Source organism: Chlorocebus sabaeus, chromosome 27 (assembly GCF_047675955.1).
Source record: "Chlorocebus sabaeus isolate Y175 chromosome 27, mChlSab1.0.hap1, whole genome shotgun sequence".
Classification (NCBI taxonomy): Eukaryota; Metazoa; Chordata; class Mammalia; order Primates; family Cercopithecidae; genus Chlorocebus; species Chlorocebus sabaeus.
Genome location: NC_132930.1, coordinates 36,948,559 through 36,959,517, shown reverse-complemented (window position 1 = coordinate 36,959,517; position 10,959 = coordinate 36,948,559). Strand labels below are relative to the sequence as shown.

The 10,959-nt window shown below is 40.6% G+C and overlaps 1 pseudogene; it reads left to right on the top strand.

The window, feature by feature from the left end:
- Nucleotides 1–1,078: 1,078 nt before the first annotated feature.
- Nucleotides 1,079–2,038, top strand: LOC103246347 (splicing factor C9orf78 pseudogene; annotated as a pseudogene).
- Nucleotides 2,039–10,959: the final 8,921 nt, after the last annotated feature.

Here is a 10,959-nt window from a genome sequence, read left to right as displayed (position 1 = left end):
TGAGCCTACCTCAGAATTTGGTGCTTTAAACTATCTTTGGAAATTGAACATGAATTGTCTACCTTTTCTGACAACTTCATCGAGACATGTAAAAATATTGGTGCTCCTCATGGATGTACACTGAGTCCACTTTTATTATTCTCACCTTACACACTTACTGTGGGGTTGATCTGTTATTTCCTCTCCTCAGCTTCCATGTTGATGTTTTTCAGCTTCATACTTCTGTATCCAGCTACCTGCTGCTTTCTTTATCTGCTACCCTATTTAAACTTCAACTCAACTTATTCACAACTGAATTTACTCCTTTTTCTCCAAACCTTCTTTCCCTCAAATATTCCCTGCCATAGTAGAATGATGCCCTCAACCAGCCAGTTGCCCCAGGGAGAACCTGAAAATTATTCCTAAAATCTGCTGTGTTAGACTGTTCCCACATTGCTATGAAGAAATATCTGAGACTGGGTAATTTATAAAGAAAAGAGATTTAATTGGCTAACAATTCTGTAGGCCGTACAAGAAGCATGATGCTGACATTTGATTGGCTTCTGGGGAGGCCTCAGGAGGCTTACAATCATGGCAGAAGGCAAAAGAGGAGAAGGCATGTCTCATGGCAAAAGTAAAAAGCAAGCAAAAGTTGTGGGAGGGGTTGCCACACACTTTTAAATGACCAGATCTTGAAAGAACTCACTATCACAAAGATAGCACCAAGCCATGAGAGATCTGCCCCCATGATCCAAACACCTCCCATCAGCCCCATCTCCAGCACTGGGGATTACAATTCAACATGAGATTTGGATGGGGATAAATATGCAGACCATATCACCTCCCTCCCTCCCCATATCTTGGAATGTGTTCTTCCTTAGTCTTGCTCCAGTATATTTTGTCCATTCTGGTTGACATTGCCTGTTTGTTATTTTTTATCATTGCAGCTGTTTTTAAACTGTTTTTCTTATCTGTATTATCAGCCTCACAAGTCTGTCTCACTTACAGCTACTAGAAGTTGTTTTATCAAAAATTAATACTAAAATGCAAACCTCAAAGCACAGTGGCACTGTGGCTGGACCACAGGGCAGGTGCTACCATGCTGGTCACCAGGAAGACTTTCTGTTGGCACTGGGATGACTCAGAGTCAGAGGAAGAGGAGGAGGACTCAGAGGAGGTTCAATTAAAACTGGAATAAACCAGAGAAGTACATAATACAAGGAAGAGATTCAATGGGTACTGTGGCCCTTCTGTTGGGAAAGAAGGTACAAGAAGAGACCACTCAGATCCCTTTCAGATGAAGACAGGTGATGTGGTGGATATGAAGAAATGGAAGGAAAAGGGCAAAGATAAAATTAGTAAAGAGGAAGACTTTCACTTGGGGACACCATTTTCTGCAGAAACTAACTGAAGGGATGAGGATGCAGACATGATGAAGTACACTGAGACAGAGTTAAAGAAGAAGAACGGGATCGTGGAACATGAGGAACAGAAAGTCAAGCCAAGGAATGCAGAGGATTGTCTTTATGAACTTCCAGAAAACCTCCACATTTCCTCAGCAAAGAAGACCAAGAAGATATTTTCCAACCAGATGCTGAATGGCATTCCTGAGTTGGACCTTGGCATTAATGCTAGAATAAAAACTGTCATTTCTACAGAGGATGCCAAGGTCCATCTGCTGGCAGACTATCAGAATTAGAAAAAAGGCAGTAAGCTATCCTTTATGCCTACCAACATGGCTGTGAATTACGTGCAGCACAACAGATTTTATCATGAGGAGCCCAACATTCCCATACAGAGAAACACAGAAGAACCCCAAACCAGACTCTTGAGGGTAGACAACACAGAGAAGCTAGGCGACACAGAGAAGGCAGAGGCTGAGAGGTCCCCTCCTAACCGGAAGCATCCTGATAAGCAGAAGGCCACTGATGACTATCATTATAAAAAGGTCAAGAAGACGAACAGGCAGTACTGAGCTGTGCAGAATGGGATGTAAATATTGCCTTCCTCTCCCTCTCTCCATTCCTCCCATGAAAAATGGCTTCCTGGACTGAGAATGCTCAGTTGCTAGCAGAGAGTTCCAGAAAGAGACTCTGTTGGCATGCTGCTTACCTGCTGGATTTTTCAAGCACTAAATTGGCAACTTTTTGAAACAAAGCAATGCATAATTTCTCATTTGGAGGCAAGCTCTATTTTTGTGAACATTATTAAATATTGTTTGTAAATACATTGACTTTCTCTTAATATTTGATCCAGGTCAGGAAGAAACAACTCTGTATTCCTAGTGTGGTAATACCCTTTAGATTGTGCTTTTATTATTATATATGCAATCATGTCTTCTAATTTTACATATTTGGAATGGGGTCAGAAATGTATTCTTTATTAATTAGAGTGGATCCAGTTGACAGAAAAATCTAGGATGAGATCACAAGGATACTGGTGTTTCCTGACTTTCACAAAATTACCTGTTGCTTTTCATTAAAAACAAAAAAGCAATATATATGTATATGTACATATATATGTGTGTGTGTATATATATATAAAATGCAAACCTAGTTGTACTACTTTATGTAATTTCTTCTTACTCTGAATTTCTATAGCCTCCTAGCCCTTGACAGATATTTTCCTACTTTATAGTTTAAAAAATGCCACCTGTGTGTCTTGTCTCTTTCTTTCTTCCTTTCCTCTCTCATATCTTTTCCTTATGCCTTCCATGAATTTTCTGTAGCCTCTTCTATTCTTTTCTTTTAACTTTTATTTGAGGTTTAGGAGTACATGTGCAGGCTTGTTATATGGGTAAACTCATGCCATGGAAGTTTGTTGTGCAGATTATTTCATCATCCAGGTACTAAGCATAGTACCCTATAGGAATTTTTTCTGATTCTCTCCCTCCTGCCCTGTCCACCCTCAAAAGTAGGCCCAAGAGTCTATTGTTCTCATTTTTGTGTCCAAATAGTCTTCTTATTTATCTCTCACTTTTAAGTCAGAACATTCAGTATTTGGTTTTCTGATCTTGCATTAGTTTGCTAAGGATAATGGTCTATAGTTGCATACATGTTGCTGCAAAGAACATGATCTCATTATTTTTTATGGCTGCATAGTATTCAATGGTGTACATATACCACATTTTCTTTATTTAGTCTACCATTGATGGACATTTAGGATGATTCCATAACTTTCCTATTATGAATAGTATGTAGCCTCTTTTTTATGCTAGACTGTGAAACTAACATTATAAGAAGATTTATACCATCACACCAGTTAGAATGGCAATCATTAAAAAGTCAGGAAATAACAGGTGCTAGAGAGGATGTGGAGAAATAGGAACACTTTTACACTGTTGGTGGACTGTAAACTAGTTCAACCATTGTGGAAGACAAAGTGGCGATTCCTCAAGGATCTAGAACTAGAAATACCATTTGAACCAGCCATCCCATTACTGGGTATATACCCAAAGGCTTAGAAATCATGCTGCTATAAAGACACATGCACGTGTATGTTTATTGTGGCACTATTCACAATAACAGAGAATTGGAACCAACCCAAATGTCCATCAATGATAGACTGGATTAAGAAAATGTGGCACATATATACCATGGAATACTACGAAGCCATAAAAAATGATGAGTTCATGTCCTTTGTAGGGACATGGATGAGGCTGGAAACCATCATTCTGAGCAAACTATCACAAGGACAGAAAACCAAACACTGCATTTTCTCACTCATAGGTGGGAATTTAACAATGACAACACATGGACACAGGGTGGGGAACATCACACACGGCCCTGTTGTGGGGTGGGGGGAGGAGGGAAGGATAGCATTAGGAGATATACCTAATGTAGATGACGACTTAACGGGTGCAGCACACCAACCTGACACATGTATACATATGTAACAAACCTGCACGTTGTGCACATGTACCCTAGAACTTAAAGTATAATAATAATAATTTAAAAAGTGTTGGGATTACAGGCATGAGCCAACACCCACTCTCCAAAAAAGATATTGGCATCATCTCCTCTTCTCATTTCAAGATTAAAAAAATGAAACAGCCAGAAAAAAAGATTTAGAATCCAAAAAATATTTTCATGTACATCATCTAATTTATTTCCTAAATTACTGTCAACAGGCAGATAGAATTATCTCTATCTTTACAAGTGGAGACATGCACTCAAATAAGTCAAGTGCATTGCCCAAATCCATAGAACCAAGGACCATCCCTTGCACTGGGCCCTCCACTCTCAAGCCCTGTAATTGTTCTGCTCTGCGGCATTGTTCTTTGAAGGCAGGCACCCCTCATACTTTATACCTGCGTTCACCATTCCAACATGTCATAATGCATTGTCAGTACATAGAGATCTCTGATTCAATCCAATCAGGACAAGCGGTGGTCAACCAAAGTCTTACAGGGGCAGAAACACATGGTACAATAGAGAGGCATCTACTAGCTGCAAACGTTTAACATTTCTGAGGCGTCAGTATGCTTTACCCAATGAAAAATGCCTTTTCATTGTCCTGGCTACTGGGCTAAGTGAAAGTCAGTGATCAGGGCTTCTCTTGTGGTTGTTTGTGGGTCTATGTGATTCACTAGTCATAAATACCACAAAAGCAAATGCTGCTCCTCATTCTTTCTTGTGTCTTTACTACCCAACAGAGACATGATTGTTCAATATTTATCTATTATAGGGATTGATGCTAAGGGATTTAGAAGTAGATGGGAACTTAGTATCTTTGCAGACCAGGGTTCCCAAACTCCAGTCATCTGTGTAGTAAATGCATACAGTAGATCTTTGTAATATATTATACATGTTTGTGACATGTGAGTCCTATTTTTACTCTCATTTATTATTTATTGACTCTTCATTATTCATTGACTATTATTACCATTCCTGGTTTTACTGGTAAAGAAATTGAAGCTTAAAGTAATTAGGGGACTTGCCCAAGTCTCCTAGGACTGGAATTAGTTAAGAATTAGTGTCAGAACTGAATTTGAACATAAGCAGTCAGATTGTAGATTCAGGGTTGTGTAGCCAACCCTTCCTGCCTTCATATCTAAGGCTTTTTCTGCTTCTTGGGCAAAGGAGCCTTGCTGTAAGGATACTGCGGATGGGGAGATAACAAGGTGCCTGCAGCGCTCCGTGAGGGGAATGCCAGAAGCCTTGTGGGGGATGTTTCTGCAGTGCCTCCTGAACAGAAGGAGGGAGCACAGGAGAGAAAAATCAGAAGTGTCTTCCTGGACTGAAGCTGGGAGGATAGTGGTGCCCAGGAGAGGAAGGGAAGCCAGACACATTTCTCTCTGAACTGAGCTAACACTGGCCATACAGTTCAAGTCTCTGTTTCCAAAGGAAAAGATATAATGCCCTCTTAAAACTGTTCTGCCTTCCCCTCCAAAATGAAGGTCAGCAAGAGAGAAGTAGCATCCCAGATGCTAATGAAAGAAAACCCCAATGACTGCAGAAGCAATTTAAAGATTTGCCCGGATTTGTTTGGGCCCCCCTGGCTGTGCCTTCTACTTGCAATTTCTCCTCAGCAGCCTGGATAGGGAGATAAATACATTTTTTAAAAGTCCAACATGCAGGCACTTTTGAAACTAGGGAAAGTGGAACCTGGGAGGCTTAAAATATTAAGCATGTATCCAGGCTTGCCAGAGAAAAGAGGATGGTGTTCTGCAGGTGTAATACAGAGAGAAAATCCCCTCCAGGAACAAGTAATACGGAGGTGGATTTCACTCATGTGTGCACCAGACACAGACGGAAAGCTTGATTCATACTTAATGCAGACCTAGATTCAAAGGCCCCCTCCTTAAAGGGAAAGCTGCTGGCCAGAAGCGTTCCTTCAGGACACTCTGAGACCTCATTAGACTATCATTAAACAACCAGCGAGGATCTGCTGCAGCAGTAGGCTGAGTCCAGAAATGCAGATGAAAGGCTTTGGGAATGTTGGATTAAAAAACAAAGCAGGAGCATTCAGAGGTAAGAGTTTAATGGCAGGATTCCCAAGTCCCTCATCCAGAGCCTAGGAAAGATCATCATCAGAACCCACTGGGTAGCGATTTCACTCGTGCGTCTCCTTTGAACCATAGGAGGTGGACTTGGCAGGAGCCATTTTTATTAACTAGGAGCCCCTGGGCCTATCACCTCTTCCTCCTCAGGGCTCCCCCTCAAGCCAAATCTGCTTCCTGTGCTCATTGCGGTTTCTTATCACCAGCCACAGAGATTCTGTTTCGTCCTGATCTTCAAAATGGCTGCCACGCACCAGTTTGCTTTCTTTGCGCACCAGTTAGAAGTCTATTCAGATCCCTGTGTTTGTGCTGCTGAGGAGGAGCCTGCAAGGTCTTTTTTGACTTCAAAATTTTAAAGCACGAAAATAGTGAAAGTAGCAACAGTGAGCAAACAACCAGAGTTCTAGAATTTTAGAGTTCTTAGAGTTTAGTTTTTGGTCGTTAGATTCTGTCTTCCTTCTGGATGTTCCTGGAAGTCTCAAGAATTCAACATTCTGTTTTTATTTCTAAAGTTGTACGTAATTTTCTTTTACCTGTTCCTCCCACAACTTGTACTTTATTCTTGAAGTAGAATAAGCAGTTTGCTTTTCTTTGACCTTGCCCACAGCCTGTTCAAACTTCTACATCCTTTCTTTTTTTTTTTCTCTCTCTCTCCCTGCTTTCAATGCCTGTGCCTGAAATACAGAAACATTCTTCTCTTGATGAAGCCTTCCGCCACCTTCTGCTTTTCTCATTCTCCTAGATGAACCTATAAGAACCTTCCGTCAGAAAGTCCTGAGCAGGTGCTCACCCCCACCTAGGAACAACTACACTCTTTAGAAGTGGAACTTTAATCACCAGGACCTAACATGATTTCTTGCACACAGTAGGTTTCTACTTGTGAAGTGGTCAGTGAAGTATGCTTTTGTATAATTTTCAAGTTCTTTTGTGATTGCAAAGTGACTGAGTCTTGTTGAAACAGCTTTAGACTTAGGGACTCAGGTTTGTGTTTCAGATCTGTCATCCACTGGCTGAGTGGTGGTGGATGCTTTCCTCAAATTTTAAGAGCCTTAGTTTGCTCACTTATAAAGTGAGATCAATAACACTTGCCGCATAGTTGTTTTGTTTGTTTTGTACTTTTTTGCATTAGATTCTTTTTTTCCATAGCAAAAACATTTTTCAGAGGAAATAGGGAGCACATTTTGGAAGATACTCCTAGAAACTGTATTTATTTGTGTAAGTTCTAGGACTGGCTCTGGTCTTCAGTTCGTTTGAAGTTTCAAAGAAAAGACTTCAGAGTGGTTGAGTGTTATTCCCAGAGGCTGGGCAGCAGTTAGCAAAATGACCTCTTGGTGTTGGTCTTGCACCAGGCAGAATCAGATCCTGGTTTGTCCACATGCTGACTGAGGTCAGAGAAGGGTACCTGAGATTTCAGTTCTTTTGTAGCAGGTGTAAAGGTCTCTACATTCTCATGAGGCTTATGTCACCACCCATTTTTGATGTTTAAATTATTAGAATTGACTCATGGTTCTCCCTCTGAATACTTTTACTTATCCAGTTCCCTGTTCAGACTCTCACGGTCCTTTAAAGGAGGATAGCTTTGTTCCCCTGTGCCAAGTTTGACCACATGTGTCCTGGACTTTGGCTCCTAAGCCTCTGGCTCTCAGAGGGCCATTCTTCTCCAAAACCTCACTCCTTTAAAGACACCATGCTGGCACATGGGTTGCCCTTTTCTTTCAGCAGGTCTCAAGAGATCCTCTAGAAACCCTGCCACATTTATTCCCTCACTTCTGGCTTAACAAAGAAAATTCTGGAACAGCAACACACATGCGGATGCGCGAACAAACACACATACACTACATGCTTCACGTTTCCCCCACATTAGCATCACATGTTTATTAGGAAGGGCCTAGAAGTTGGTAACCAAAAACTCTTATCCTATTTTCTCCTTCTATTCTTCTCTGATGTAAAGACCTAGAGACTTTTGCCCATTTTTTTTATGGGGTTGTTTTTGTTTCTTGTAAATTTAAGTTCTTTACAGATACAGAACTGTCCACAATAACAGAGACATGGATGGAATCAACCTAAATGCCTGTCAGTTATAGACTGAATAAAGAAAAGGTGGTACATATACACCATGGAATACTATGCAGCCATAAAAAAAACGAGATCATGTCTTTTGCAGGGACATGGATGGTGCCAGAGACCATGATCCTTAGCAAACTAACACAGCAACAGAGCACCAAATACCGCATGTTCTCACTTATCAGTGGGAGCTAAATGATGAGAACACATGGACACATAGAGGGGAAAAACACACACTGGGGTCTATTGAATGATGGGGGTGGGGTGGGAGGAAAGAGAGGATCAGGAAGAATACCTAATGGGTGCTAGGCGTAATATCTGGGTGATGAAATAATCTATACAACAAAGCCCCACGACGCAAGTTTGCTTACGTAACAAACCTGCACTTGCACTCCTGAATGTAAAACAAAAGTTTAAAAAAAAGACCTAGAGACTCTTCCCTCCCAGTCCCATCAAGTCCCTCAAGGAAGCCTCTTGCTGCAGTCTAAAGACACACACATACATGAAAGCACAAGTTAATAGTCATTTGTCCTATATATTGATGAACAGTCAGACATACAATTGACACAGGGAGACAGAAAGCTTATGTTCACATTTCTAGTTTTTTCGTTTCCTAGCAGACCTACATAAAAAGCCAAATTATAATAAGAACTTTGCCTGGTGGGAATAAAATCAGAGCAAAGGCTGTTTAATGGATTTGAGAGTATAGTGACATCATGGGACAGTCTGATATCTCCATCTTCCATTTGGGATGCTTTTACCAAATGAGAATGAAACAGTGTTATTGCTTTCTATCCTTAAAGATCTATGATTTCATAAACCTCAGTTGCTAAGATCAAGGTCTCAGAATAGAAGGGGTTAGGGGAAAAACAATTTAAATACTTTACTAAATACACCTAAAAGACAGAATGGATTGGTATTCTAAAAGTATTCACTTGCTTTATAAGCCAGATTCATGGCTATGAAACCTTGCTCCAATAAATAAGTTTCTCCTGGATTGCTTTCTTCCTTGTTCAGGAAATATTACTGCAGCATTGCAATCTGCTGAGACCAAATATTTCACCAGCTTTATGTTGTGCAGAGTGTACCTCTCTTTCAGCTTTTAAACCAGCTTTTTCTGGCACGGTATTTGTTGGCTTTTGCCTGTGTGTGTGTGTGTGTGTGTGTGTGTGTGTATTTAACTTTTTCAGATCTCAAAAAAATGTCCAGCTGTTTCACAAGTTACAAACACATTGCCTGGCTCTGACTCTTTGTTGGATGGATTTTAGATAAGGTAGCTAGGGAAGACTGAATTAAATTTAAGCAATGAAATGAGGGAAAGTCGGGGAAAAGAGAATCCCAGGCCAAGAGACTAGTCATTGTAAAAACAGAAAGAAGGCCAGGACCAGAGTGGAACTGCGCGAGTTGGAGAGAGGTGGGGGATGAAATGTGTTGGGGCTCAATCACATAGGGTTTCATGGGTCATGTGAGGAGTGTGGGGGTTTGTCCTCAAGGTGATAGGAAGCTGCTACAGATTCCAGAGTATTTGATCATTGGCACGACCTTGGAGAGGGCTTAGATCACATTGTACCCAGTGGTTGTGTGGTTCCCTTTTTTATGTTTCCATGCTGGTCAGCTTTCTTGTGGCCAAAGTATTTTTTCTCTAGATACGTTAATGTCTTCATTGAGGTTAGCCTTCATCCTGCTGGCCTGGGGCCCACTCTGTTTCTGGGAGGTGATTTTGCATATCTCGTTCTAACTGTGCTAATTTTCTAGTTTAACTCTTTGAGGTACAATTTCTTAGTTCTTGGGGTGAATATCACTATTACCTTGTTACCCATGTACCAAAAACATTATCATACACACAGTTGCTTTAGGAATCCAGGCCAACCACAGGTTTTTAAAAAATCCTTTTTGGAGTCCAGGTGTGTTGGGAGCTCTGAAAGCAAAAGCCAGACTGAAAACACTCAGCATTCTCAGAGAGAGAGAGAGAGAGAGAGTTAGAAATAAACACTTACGTCATCCCTTTATTCCCTGCATTGATGCAGTCCAGACGGATGATGGCCTAGCATTTTGGATTTGTCTGCTTTCCTCGTTAATTCTCCTCTCAATTTTGCTTTTATTATCTACAATGACAATGACACACTATCCCTAGGCTGCTTCTAAAGTCATCTAACTGTCACTAGAGCAATAAAGGCTGGCATATTTTCGCACAGTAAACAAATTAAAGTGCTCCTGGTATCTGAACATCTTGATTAAAGCATCATTGTCATTCTCATGTTTACTACTATTTTTTGCAAACCTACTGTGTGCAAGGCATAGTTAGTTGCTTTACATAAAATATTTCTCTTAATTGTTGCAACAGTGCTTTAAAGCTGAGGGTCATTCATCAAATATACAGAAAACGAAAGGAGTCTGAGAGTGCTAAAGCACATGTCTGTAATCAAAGTCTATTTCTAAGCCAGACCCGCACATTTGTGCATCCCAAGCTTCACCCACTTTATTCTGTGCATCCCTTTAGTTCCAGACTGTTCTCAACTACCTCCCTTCCAAAGGCTTTTTCTTCTCCCTGAGATTTCCATTCACCTTTGCTTTCTCTACTCAGAGCATGTGTTCGAAATCTTTCAAGGATATAATTACTCTTTTTTTTTGGTCTTTCTAATCTCTGATGTCACAGACTGTCATTGCTGCAGGAGACCTTGGAGATTATTTTCTCTGGATGTTTCCAATCTTGAGTCCCTAAATAGTCGACTTACAGCTGTTTTCAATATTCAGAAATATCTAGCTGCATCACGGCACTATTTGGTTTGTACACTCAAATATAAAGTTAAACAATTATTATTTGATGAGTATAATTTGTCTAGCAGAGAGAAAGCTTCACAAGATTTGACCCATGGTGGGGTAAGTGGAGAAGAAAAAAAAGTTTTTGGTGAAAA